The following is a 12,161-nucleotide window of genomic DNA, read 5'->3' as shown; positions in this document are numbered from 1 at the left end:
CCGGTGGGAAAGCACCCAGGAAGCAACTGGCTACAAAAGCCGCTCGTAAGAGTGCGCCCTCTACTGGAGGGGTGAAAAAACCTCATCGTTACAGGTATTTAAAAAGAAAGAGTGATGGGGATGGGACAAAGGCTGACCCCGGTAGCAGAGGCTAACAAAAAGGTGGATGACAAGAGAACTTTTTACTTCAGGGGAATTTTATGTGTTTGTCTCTTGAATATTTACTAATGCTGGGTGGGGTTGGGGAGGGATATATCCAGATGTGTAAAATTTAGTCTCAGGTTTTATTGGGACATGTTTAACTTGAAGCTATGTGACCTTGGTTGGTTGGTTATGTGCCATGGAGTCAGTTCCGACTCACAGCGACCCTGTATAGGGTTTCCGAGGCTGTAAATCTTCGCGGGAGCAGAAAGCCGCCTCTTTCACCGGCGGAACAGCTGGTATTTTCAAACTGCTGACCTTAAGGTTCCACTATAGTATCAGATCTGACCTTAGGAGACCTAAACCATTAATATGTTAATGGTGTTAACATTGCGTTACAAAGTAACATTTTTTAATAATATGGTGTTTTTAAAATGTATTTTTGAGACTACTTTTGTTTTAAGTTAAATAATTTAATGAAGATAGTAGTTTGGGTTTGTTTGAGTAAAGAAAGGGGTCCCAGTTCTCATTTGCTCTAATTGGCTTATTTCCATGTTAGCTGCTTATTTGGTTTTCAACTACCTGAGTTGTGTTGTTAAGAACATCCACCAGTAGAGGGCAGAAGTTGCCCATACTTAGGGAGCTTGTCAGCAAATGCTATTACAGTTAACTAAAATAAGAGCTAACAGTGGAAGAATTAAAAGTAAGTATCTTACTGACAGTCACTTAGTAATAAACTTCCATATGGATGAAACACTGTACAAATGTAATCATCCTTGAGGTATGGGCAGTAGTAAAGATTCTGAGAAACTGCTTAAATATCACAAGTATATATATTTTTAAAAGTCTTATTGGATTGTATAGTAGGTCTTTAAATGGTTTTTAAAAAGAATTGAGAGTGCAGATGGGAAGAGGGAGAGTGGAACTAAATTGTGAATCTTCCCTAAACAGTCTTGATGACTTACTAATGGCTTGCCCCAATTAATACTTTCCAGTGTTACAACAGAATTATAACGGAAGCTAAGTGTATAAGATAAATAGGAAAAAATGAAGTATGATAAGCTCGTTGGCGGGAACCTGCATTTCATTTTATGCTTTTTGTTTTAAAGTTGTTAGACTTGAATGTTGAGGTCACAGATTAAATGGTGATATTTGATATTTGATATTGAAGGTGATGATTTATGTTTTGAAATATTACTACATTTGTATAAACCTGACAGATTATTCTTTTGTGTTTGGTAACAATGTCTTTGATACTAATTTTTTAAGGCCTGGTACTGTGGCACTTCGTGAAATTAGACGTTATCAGAAGTCCACCGAACTTCTGATTCGTAAACTCCCCTTCCAGCGTCTGGTGCGAGAAATAGCTCAGGACTTCAAAACAGATCTGCGCTTCCAGAGTGCAGCTATTGGTGCTTTGCAGGTAAATGGTGGGTGGGGAAAGATCTGAGAGTTTGGGATTCTGCTGTGCACTAAGGATAGTACTCAATCTTTGCTTATGTTTATATAATTCAGTCATCACTAGTGTGTGTGAGGTAGGTGATACAGGTGTTTTTATCTCGTTATTGAGATTAAAGTTGTTCAAGGTTATGTCACACATGCTGTTAAGTACCATCAAGTCAGTTCTGATTAATTATGACCCTGTGCACAACAGAATGTGCCCATTCCTATGCCACCTTGCAATTAATGTTTGAGCCCACTGGTGCTGCCACTGTGTCATACATAAAAAATGGCAAAATTAATTTGAACCCAGATCCGTCTCTGACTCCAAAGCCTAGTACATACTCCAATGTACCACTTAAAAATTTGCATAGAACCCTTCTAGTTTGGTTTATGGAATACTGGTGTGGCACTGTAGGATAAGCACTGGACTGTCAGGTTCAAACCCACTAGCTGCTCCTCGAAAACCCTATACAGTGTCATTATGATTTGGAACCAACTTGATGGCATTTAAGTCATGGTGAGGAAAAGGGTATGTGCTTGAAGATGATGACTGAATATGTAAGGGGACAGGGATTTGAAGTCTTGTGGTTTGCTCAATATGATATGTATTTGGGTGTAATTATAATGTTAGTCATTAAAAAGTAAACTGTTTTATATAGTTAATGTTTTTTGTTTGTTTTTTAAGTATCTCTCAGTATGATAAAACCACCTCTATCAGATAAGGGAGGGAAGAATGGTTAAAAATTACATGCCACCAAAGACCTGGGTCAAAATCTCTTGAGGAGAGAGTATAAAATCTGCAGACACTCTATTGGATTTTCAAGGCTGTTGTTGTGTGCCTGGTTTTTGCTTTACATGTGAGGAAGATTTGATAGGTGGATTCTGCACTGAAGTGTAATTGGTTGAGCTGTTTCTATGGTTAGACTAAACTTCATTTGATTGGTGGATTTCAGGAGTAGGCATCCATTAAATTCTCAGTGAGTTGAAATTACTGAAATTTCAACTACTTATATATCCCATGCTGTTAACCTAAAACTTAACAGCTGTTTGTCTTCCATTTTCATTATTAACAATTGCAAGTCACTAGTCCTGCTATATTTTAAATACAGAAGTATGACTAAAATTTCCAAGCATTGATGCAAAGCTGCTAAATTTGTTTTATATTTGTCATTTCAAGCAAACTGTTCTCTGCTGTTGTATTATCTCTCTGGGTTTTTTTGTTGTTCTTTTTTGTTGTTTAATACATGCACTTTGGTTCTTAAAGATGTTTAAATATAGTTCCAGATGTCACTTTTTTTCCTTTAGGATGACCTTTAGTAACTTTTTAATTTAGTGTACTTGTTAATCATACTGAAAAGGGATGGACAAAGTGAGGGTAATAAAAATTAAATTAGATTTGTCATGTTTTAACAGGCATTGACAAACTTAAAAATTAGCCTTTGCCTTTAATGTTGTTCCAACTTGTGTCAGCCTTGAATAGGGTTTCTATGAGTGCTGGTGTGTGTTTGAATCACCGACCTTGCAGTTAGTGGTCCAGTGTTTATCCTACAGCTCCACAAATGTATGCATATGTTGAAAGTGGGCTTAGGTGTTCTGAAGAGCCAGGCATTGATTGGCTGCATTTTTTTTTAAGTGTTGTAAGTTTTTTCCTTCAGTTATAGGATGACTTTCCTCTGTAGTTATTTTTAAGTGGTATTCATGGATACTAAATTAATATGGCAGTCTTTAATTCCCATTACAGCCTTAATGTTTAAGTGACTTTGGGACATTGGTAATAAAATTAGAAATATCTGTGTCATGGTCAAACCCCTTGTGTGTATTAAATCTTCCCCCAGAACTTAACAGATACAATCTTATAAAGCAGCTCCTGAGTTCTAAGAGAGCATTGAGAGCCCAGCTGCCACATGCCCCATCTAAGGCGTCTCAGGGGAGGTGATAGATCATACCACTTGAAACAGTCTCAAGAACCTGACTGGTGGAAGACCTGTACCCTGTCATTTAGCAGTTCATAGTGCTGAATTTCCTAAAAGCATTCTAGAAATGTGTAATCTTGAGATAACACTGGGTTGAACTAAATACTTTACTGAGGAATTTTAGTGCCAATATGTTTATGTGCATTTTTGAAACCCTTTTCCTCTCCCTAAGAAGATACCAGTGTGCACTGTGGGCTAATGTGTCAGACTGCAAAGTCATTTGAACTGCAAGGTTGGTGGTTCAAGCTCACCAGCTGCTACTTGGAAACTATACAGGGTCGCTATGGGTCGGAATCAACTCGACAGCACATAACAAGAAGATACCAAGAGTATGCTAAAATTTCCAAACTTTTTAACCACTGGCGTGTTGCTGTAGGATAAGCACTGGACCACAAGGTCAGTGGTTCAAACTCACCAGCTGCTGCTTGGAAACCCTATACAGGGTCACTATGAGTAGGACCCGACTCAGCGGCACTTAACAACAACATAATAACTCAAGAATGAATCTGAAGGATTGTGCTTTGAACACTTGGAATAGTGAGGTATGAAGGACTGTATAGGTGGTGAATTAGATAGAAAAACATTTTATTTATTGAACATCTTTTTGAAGTCAAGACATTGGGTATATAAAATGAGGTGTCTCTATCATCAAATAACTTAATAAGGCATGATTGGAAATACTATGAGGCAGTTCTGCTCTAATCCTATAAGGTGGTCACTTTGGGGAAGCAACTGGTTTGAGTGCTTAGAGGACTAAGGATGACGGTATAAATATATGAAGGACTTTTTTTGTTGTCATAAAATTAAATAATGGAAAACATTTGGTATGATAATGCTTTTAGAAGTGGAGTGTTAATAAGTTTATTGCAAAGTAAAAATTTTTGTTAGCTATCTTGTGTATTAAGTAGCATTATAGATAGGACTTAAATTATGTAAGTTTTTATTAAGATAAAAATATTAACTATGAAAATCCATTTAGTTCTCCCCTAAACATATCTTGAACAGAAAAGTAACTTCCTTGTAGAGGAGAAAAGATCAACTAACTTATTTAATGTTCCTACTCCACTAAAATCCTATACATCTTTCAGTGTGTTGTGCTGTGGTGGCTTGTGTGTTTCTTGCTTATGATGCTGAAAGCTGTGCCACTGGTGTTTTCAAATTCCAGCAGGATTTCCAAGTAAAGTTAACCTTAATGACATGAATGTTGCAACTTTCGGGACCTTCCTTTGAGTTGTGGGGCACAACTCAAAGTGAGAAGAGATAGCTACTGACATCTATTAATCTGAAAGTGGAGTGACTGGGAGAATTGGAGATTGTCAAGAATGAAATGGAACACATAAAGAGGAATAGTCTAGTGAGCTCAAATCAAGAGATAAGGCATTTTGAATTGGGCAATCATGGTGTAATATGCAGAGAAAGATCAGGAAGGACCAATCCCTAGAAAAAGGCACCCTGCTTGGTGTAAAGTAAAGGATCAGTAAAAGAGCAGGACCTGCAACTAGATGGATTAAAGACAGTGGCAGCAAGTTGTTACTGATGCCTGGGCTAGGAGAGTAATGAGTTGAGCACATGTTTTAACTTGAACTCCAGAATTTTTTAAACTTTTTTTCAGACAACTATAACATACTGAAATTACTCTTGGGCTAAACCAGGTCTAAAAGAAAAATGGAAACCAGTGCTAAGTAGATTGCATTGTTTGGCAAGGCAAGGGATCAAACAAATGTTGAAGTATGAATACTGTTCAAATCAGGAAAAGATGGGGGTCAGTATTATTTTGAATTAAATACATGATTGTTTTATAACAATTAGAGAATATTAGGAGTTTAAGTTGGGTTTTTTTTGTTTTCACTCAAGAATCATTTCAGTTCATGAGAAATTAAACTAGTAATATAATTTGACTCTTGGTATAATTGATAAAAATGTATAGACTTGAGATTTTGGTGTTTATAAGCTGATTTATCCTTTGTCCAATAGGCCCAAAAATTAAGCATTTGGTAAAGTAGTCAACATCTTAAGTCTAGGTTTTTAGATAATTCAAAAGTGCCACTTTACTTCATATCTGTATAGATAGGTTATATCTGTTAGAAATAACACCATTAATTTTTTTCTTCCTGTTGTAGGAGGCAAGTGAGGCCTATCTGGTTGGCCTTTTTGAAGACACCAACCTGTGTGCTATCCATGCCAAACGTGTAACAATTATGCCAAAAGACATCCAGCTAGCACGTCGCATACGTGGAGAACGTGCTTAAGAATCCACTATAATGGGAAACATTTCATTCTTTAAAAAAAAAAAAAAATTCTCTTCTTCCTGTTATTGGTAGTTCTGAACGTTAGATTTTTTTTTTTCCCCATGGGGTCAAAAGGTACCTAAGTATATGATTGCGAATGGAAAAATAGGGGACAGAAATCAGGTATTGGAGGTTTTTTCATTTTCATTTGTGTGGATTTTTAATATAAATGCGGGGACATAAAGCATTAATGCAAGTCAAAATGTTTCAGTGAACAAGTTTCAGCAGTTCAACTTTATAACAATTATAAATAAACCTGTTAAAATTTTCTGGACAATGCCAGCATTTGGATTTTTTTAAAACAAGTAAATTTCTTATTGACGGCAACTAAATGGTGTTTGTAGCATTTTTATCATACGGTAGATTCCATCCATTCACTATACTTTTCTAACTGAGTTGTCCTACATGCAAGTACATGTTTTTAATGTTGTCTGTCTTCTGTGCTGTTCCTGTAAGTTTGCTATTAAAATGCATTAAACTATACCTGCTTTTGGTCTTTATTATCAACCTTACATGTGCAGTTAATTCACTTGAATTTTTTATATTTAAATAAGTTTGGTGTGAGAAGGAAATGATAACTAACAGCTTTCCTTCTAAATTTTTTTTTTTTAACTTTTCAGGTAGTGAATGTTTGCCGGAATAAAACCTTAATATTGAATACATTGTATTCCATATCAATTCTGTATATACTAAAATCTTTGAAAATGTAAACATGTACTACACAATTCACAAACCTTACATGTTTAATAGTAACTTAAATACTAAGTTTTCAATTTACAAAGATTAGTGTGTATCAGAGGTGTGGCTATGTTAAGGTGTGTGAGGGGTGTCTTTTCTGGCATCTCTAATGTATTTGCATTCTGTAACATTGGAATGAAATAGTTGGTTATTTCAGCAAGTATATTTAGCTTAGATTCTTGCTAGCCTTAAGCTTTTTTTTTAAATAGCTGTAACTTCAATCTTACAGGTGGTTCTTGTTTTGTAATCCTTCAAGTATTATTTAGATTAGGCTAGTAGCTATTTTAATCATTGTATGGTATTTTCTAAGTGCTGCTGCCAGTGGTTATGTGTAGTGGAGTCCGTTTGGACTCTTAGCAACCCTGGGTGTACAAGGTTTCTGAGGCTGCAAATCTTTATGGGAGCAGAAAGCCTCATCTTTCACACATGGAACTGTTGGTAGTTTCGAACCTGACCTTGAGATTAGCTGCCAACCAAAAGGTGGGCTGTTTGAAGCCACCCAGAAGTACCTTGGAAGAATGGCTTGGCAATATACTTGGGGAGAAAGTAACCCTTAAGTCCTCTGGAGCACAATTCTACTTGAACACAAGGTTTCCAAGAGTTTCAGAAAAGGCTCTTAAGAGTCTTTTCTCAGCTTTATATGGATAGAACTTTAACATTATAAAAACTAATAGCTCTTAGTTAAATCTGACAAATAATACAAATTTATTAGAAATGTTAGGAAGGAGTTTGGTGTGAGAAGGAAGGAATATTATTAAAGCCAATTTGAAGGAAAGTTTTTAAGTTGGTACAGTGGTTTAAGCTTTTAAGATTTGCTAAGCACTGGAATCGAATTAACTGCAGTTGGTTTGGGGATTTTTATTACAGAGGAGGACCCTTGGTGGGTAGTGCTCTGGTTAAGCACTTGACTCCTAAATGGGATTTCAAAACTACCAGCTGCTCTTAGGTTAAAAGATTATAGCCTTGGGAATCTTGTGAGGCATATCTACTCTTGTCGTAAAAAGTGGACACGTTGGCGACCTGTATTAGCAGATGAGTAAATTATCAAAATTCCCAAGCTCTTAACACTGATCTTTGACAACCTAGAATCAGGAATTTCGAGGGCCTTCTAGATGTTGGGTATAGAACAGTAAAGCAATATCCCTTAATTTCATTGTGAAGTGCTGGCAAGTTGGTTCCCATGCACAGCAACCCTGTATAGGGTTTCCAGGGAGCAGCTGGTGAGTTTGAATCGCCGACTTTGCTGTTCAAATAAACCTCACAGTCAAGTGCTTATTCCTACAGTGACACACCAGGGTTAGGAGTTTAATTCTGAACAGTCCATTGAGATATGTGCCGTGGAGTCAGTTCTGACTCATAGCAACCCTGTACAGTGTTTCTGAGGCTGTAAATCTTTACAGGGGCAGAAAGCCTCATCTTTTTCCTGTGGGAACCGCTGGTAGTTTTGAACTGCTGACCTTGTGGTTCGCAGCCCAATTCGTAACCACTATGCTACCAGAGCTCCTTATATATCCTGTTTTCCACATAAAGAAAATGCCCAATATGACAACAGATAGAGGAGACGGGAAATTGTTATAGAGTCCTTTCCAACTCAAGAGACCCTGCATAGTTTCCAAGGAATTGGATGAGTTTTAACTGCCAACCTTGTGCTTCCAACCAAACATCTTGAAGTTGAGGAAAGATTGGGCTTTAGCAGAAATAAATGGAGAAGAGGAGAAAACAATTATATACCCAAGTATAAGCCAGCTCTCACTTGGATTATTTTAGTACCTTGTGTGCGTCCATCCATTTGCTCTTAATTCTCTATCACACAACCCCAGAGAAATGTTTCTAAAATATAAATCATCTGTGGTCACTTACTCACTTAGAAACATCTAATGTTTTTTTTATCATATTGAATAAAAATAAACTCTTTCGCTGTTATCTGTCCTTACCAATCTCTGTTTCCATCACTCTAACCGAATACCTTGCCTACACTTCTTTTGTCACATCCCTCACTTATTTCCTTAGTATTTTATCAAAGTATGGGGTATATTTTTTGTTTGGTTTGGCTTTTTGTTTACATTTTTTAAGTTAACTTGTAGAATGTGCTACAAGAACCTATACCAGTATAGCCCCAGTTGTACACATAGTAAACCTAGATAACGATCTGTTTAATTCAAGAATGAATGTGCTTTAAAACTAATGTTCTCCCATGTAAACTATCACATAATTCACAATAAAACATTTAAGAAAAAAAAGAATGTGCTTGCTTTTTCAGGTTTTAACATTTATCTTCTATAAGTGGTACAATGGTGAAGTGCTTGCCAGCTAACTAAAAATGAAAAGTTGGCCACCCAGTCCACCTAGTGGCTTGGGGAAAGACCTATAAAGATTACAACCTAAAAAACCTTATGGGGTTCTTCTGCTCTCATGAGTGTAATTGTGAGTCAGAATCAACTCTGGCACTAAAAACTACCACCATCACCTTAATATATAACTGATTAGTTACTCTGAAGGTAGTAGGAAAGTGAAAACACAGGCCAGGCATAGATATTAAAGTTGGATTTGAGTACGCAAACCAACACGCTTGTTCCCTATAAGTTATATAGAAATACTTGGCCTTCCCAGAATAGCCATTTTTGCTAAACATTGGTCTCAAAATGAAATAGGATTAAGTAGGTTAGGTACCTCTTTAGGAGCTCTGGTACCGTAGTGGTTAAAAATTGGGCTGCTAACGTCAAGGTCAGTGGTTCCTTGGGAGAAAGATGAGGCTTTTTGCTCCTGTAAAGATTCATAGTCTTGGGAATCCTGTGCAGGGTCGCTATGAGTCGGAGCCGATTCCAGGGTACTTAACAACAGGTACCTCTTTATCATGAGTTGAATCAGTAGCATAGGCCTAGGCCTTGCGGCTCTCTTTAAATTATGAAGGTTTTACATTACTGTTAATAAAAGTGCTGGTAGTGTAGTGAATTATGAGCTGGGCTTCTAACCACAAGGTCAGCGATTCGAATCTACTAGCCATTGAGGAAGAAAGGTGAGGTTTTCTACTCCCGTAAAGATTTACAACTCGGCCACACAACTATCACCACCACCATTAATGACAAAGTGAATAAGAAGTGCGTAACGAGTTATAGATAGGTTTGAAAGAGTGGCCGGGAAAGGTATACTTGTGTCAAGATGAAAATGAACAAGCAAGCCATACAGAGAATGTTCCAGACAAGGAATAACATGCTAAGGCACTATTGAGGAAGGAAGTCTGGTGTGTTCCAGGGACACTAGGGAGGCCAAGGAGGCTGGAGCAGAGAAACAAGGCAGTCAAAGTGGAGTCAGATCATCATGTGGTCTTTGTAGATCGCAGTAAAGACACTGAGATGGGAAACTTTTTTTTCTCTCTCTTTAATGTTTTGTGACTTATATGATAATTTACATGGGAGAACATTAGTTTTACATTCATTCTCTTTTATATCGTCTCATTGCCATGGTTACAATCCCTTCCATGCAATCCTTCCCCCGTACCCCCCAGGTCTTCAGCACACAGTCGCTCTCCCTCTCTGGATCTAAAGTCTCCAGCTGCTCCATTGCTCCACGTCATCATCTCTGGCTCCATTTCAGGCATCACTGCTTCTCTGGGTAGGGTCCCGCTCTCTGCTCTTCTCCCTTGATGGTCCTAGGGACCTCCGCTCCTAGACTGAAAAGTTAATCACTCCCCTCCTTGATATAAAACGTCTGTCTACCTTTACATTTCCAACCCTCACAATCAGTCCTAATAACAATTATTCACTATTGTTATCACAAGAGACCCGTCTGCATTTCATTGCATCAGCTCCTCCTAGTCAGGTTGAATACTACTCACTGGAGATTCTACCTTCCTCCAGGCCCTCTGGATCTGGAAGCAGTAGCTCAAAAGAGGGAACAAATCCTTACAGTAAGGATCATTCCCACACCCTCCACACAGAGTAGACAGGGATGGGCAACTTGAACATTGGCTACCCAAAATGGGGGGCGGGGGCTACAAAGGCAAGAAGTGACTGGCTTATAAGCTTTCAGTAAGGAACCTAGATCCAGAGGGCCTGGAGGAAGGGAAAGTACTTTTTTGAGGAGGATAAAATTGGATTTTTAATAAAGTAAATCCTGCTGCTGTGTGGAGACTAGAGTGAGGGAATTAGGAGTATAGCAGGAAACCAGTTAGGAATCTTGCAGAAATGTAAACATGATTTAGTGGCTTGAACTTGGTTAGTGGTATTGAAGGTGTTGAGAAGTGCCATTCTTAACAATTTTTAAAATTAGGGTGGCTAGGATTTGTTGGTGGCTGTGTACATGAGAGGGCTAATGGTGCCAAGGTTTTTGGCCTGAGCCAGATGCAAGATTAGCGTTGCTAGTGCTTGAGGTAGCAAGATGAGGGGAGCATGTTTAGGGGGTACATAAGGAGCTCAATTTGGAACATGTTAAAATTGAGTTGCCTATCAGACTGTCTAGTGGAGATTTTAAGTATACTGTTGGATATGAGCCTGGAATTTAGGAGAGACTGTTGAAGTGGAGGTATAAATTGGCAAGTCATCTAGAAATACATTGTCTTACAGCCATGGAACTCTGAGATCACAGAAAGAGCAGGTGTAAATAGAACTTCAAAGGGCTCCAAGGCATACTCTCCAATATTTGAGGTTCAGAGAGTGCTGGAGAACCTCAAAAGAGACTGATGAGAAGTGGGAAAAGAGATAGGCCAGACATACGGTGTCCTGGAAGCCAAAAGAAAAACCAGCTTTAGTGAAAAATGAGATTTGAAAATTGACCATTAGATCGGCAACATGAGGTGTTGTGATCTTGATTAGAAGAATTTTGGTAAAATGTAACAAAGCCTGAGTAACGTGTATTCGAGGAAGATTGGGGCTTTAATCAAATGATCAAATTTCACATAATGGACAAACAGTATAAGGCCTCCTTATATAATATAAGGAGGATTCAAAACTTTGTGAAAAGATTCCATTATCTTTTAATTCCATTTTTCCACACACCAGACTTCCTCAATGCCTTAGCATGTTAATCCTTTGAATCCCCCCTCATACACTTGAGGATACAATCACCCACATTTTAAACATAATCATCTGGGAACAACTATATAAATCCAAACTGTTAAGAAATTCTACCAAACAACTGACCTACAGTTTTCTAAAATATCAACTTCATAAAATAAAAAGGAACTGTTTCTAGATAAGGTAACTTCAGAGGTATGAAAAGTATACATTGTTTAGTTAAACTTTAATTGGATTCTAGATCCCCCACCCCAAAGAAAAGGACATTATTTGAACTATTAGAGAAATTTTATTATGGACTATATACTAAATATGTACCAATTTCAAATTTCTTGGGTATAATAATGATCTTATAATTGTAAAGGATAATATCCTTTTTCTTAGGTGCATGCTGAAGGACTAAAGAAAATAGTTGCAGCTTAATGTAAAATATATATTAAAACAGAGGCTAAAATGTTAATAGGTAAAGCTATATGAGTGCTCACTATGCCAGTCTTCCAACTTTTTTTATAGGTTTAACATTTTCAAACCAGTAGGGGCAAATGTTTACCTGTGCTTTATTGACT

General features: G+C 37.5%; 1 pseudogene across 1 annotated transcript in view; it reads left to right on the top strand.

Moving 5' to 3' along the window:
* Positions 1-6,328, top strand: part of LOC102840883 — a 16,184-nt pseudogene extending 9,856 nt beyond the window's left edge. Inside the window, exons 2-4 of the transcript XR_438769.1 lie at positions 1-94; positions 1,411-1,564; positions 5,678-6,328. The product of XR_438769.1 is annotated as a histone H3.3-like (transcript). The remainder of the gene's footprint in view (positions 95-1,410; positions 1,565-5,677) is intronic.
* The last annotated feature ends 5,833 nt before the right edge of the window (positions 6,329-12,161 follow it).

Source organism: Chrysochloris asiatica, unplaced genomic scaffold (genome assembly GCF_000296735.1).
Source record: "Chrysochloris asiatica unplaced genomic scaffold, ChrAsi1.0 scaffold00161, whole genome shotgun sequence".
NCBI classification, from domain to species: domain Eukaryota; kingdom Metazoa; phylum Chordata; class Mammalia; order Afrosoricida; family Chrysochloridae; genus Chrysochloris; species Chrysochloris asiatica.
Note: the sequence above shows the minus strand (reverse complement) of the source record. Positions and strands in the feature narration are given on the sequence as shown.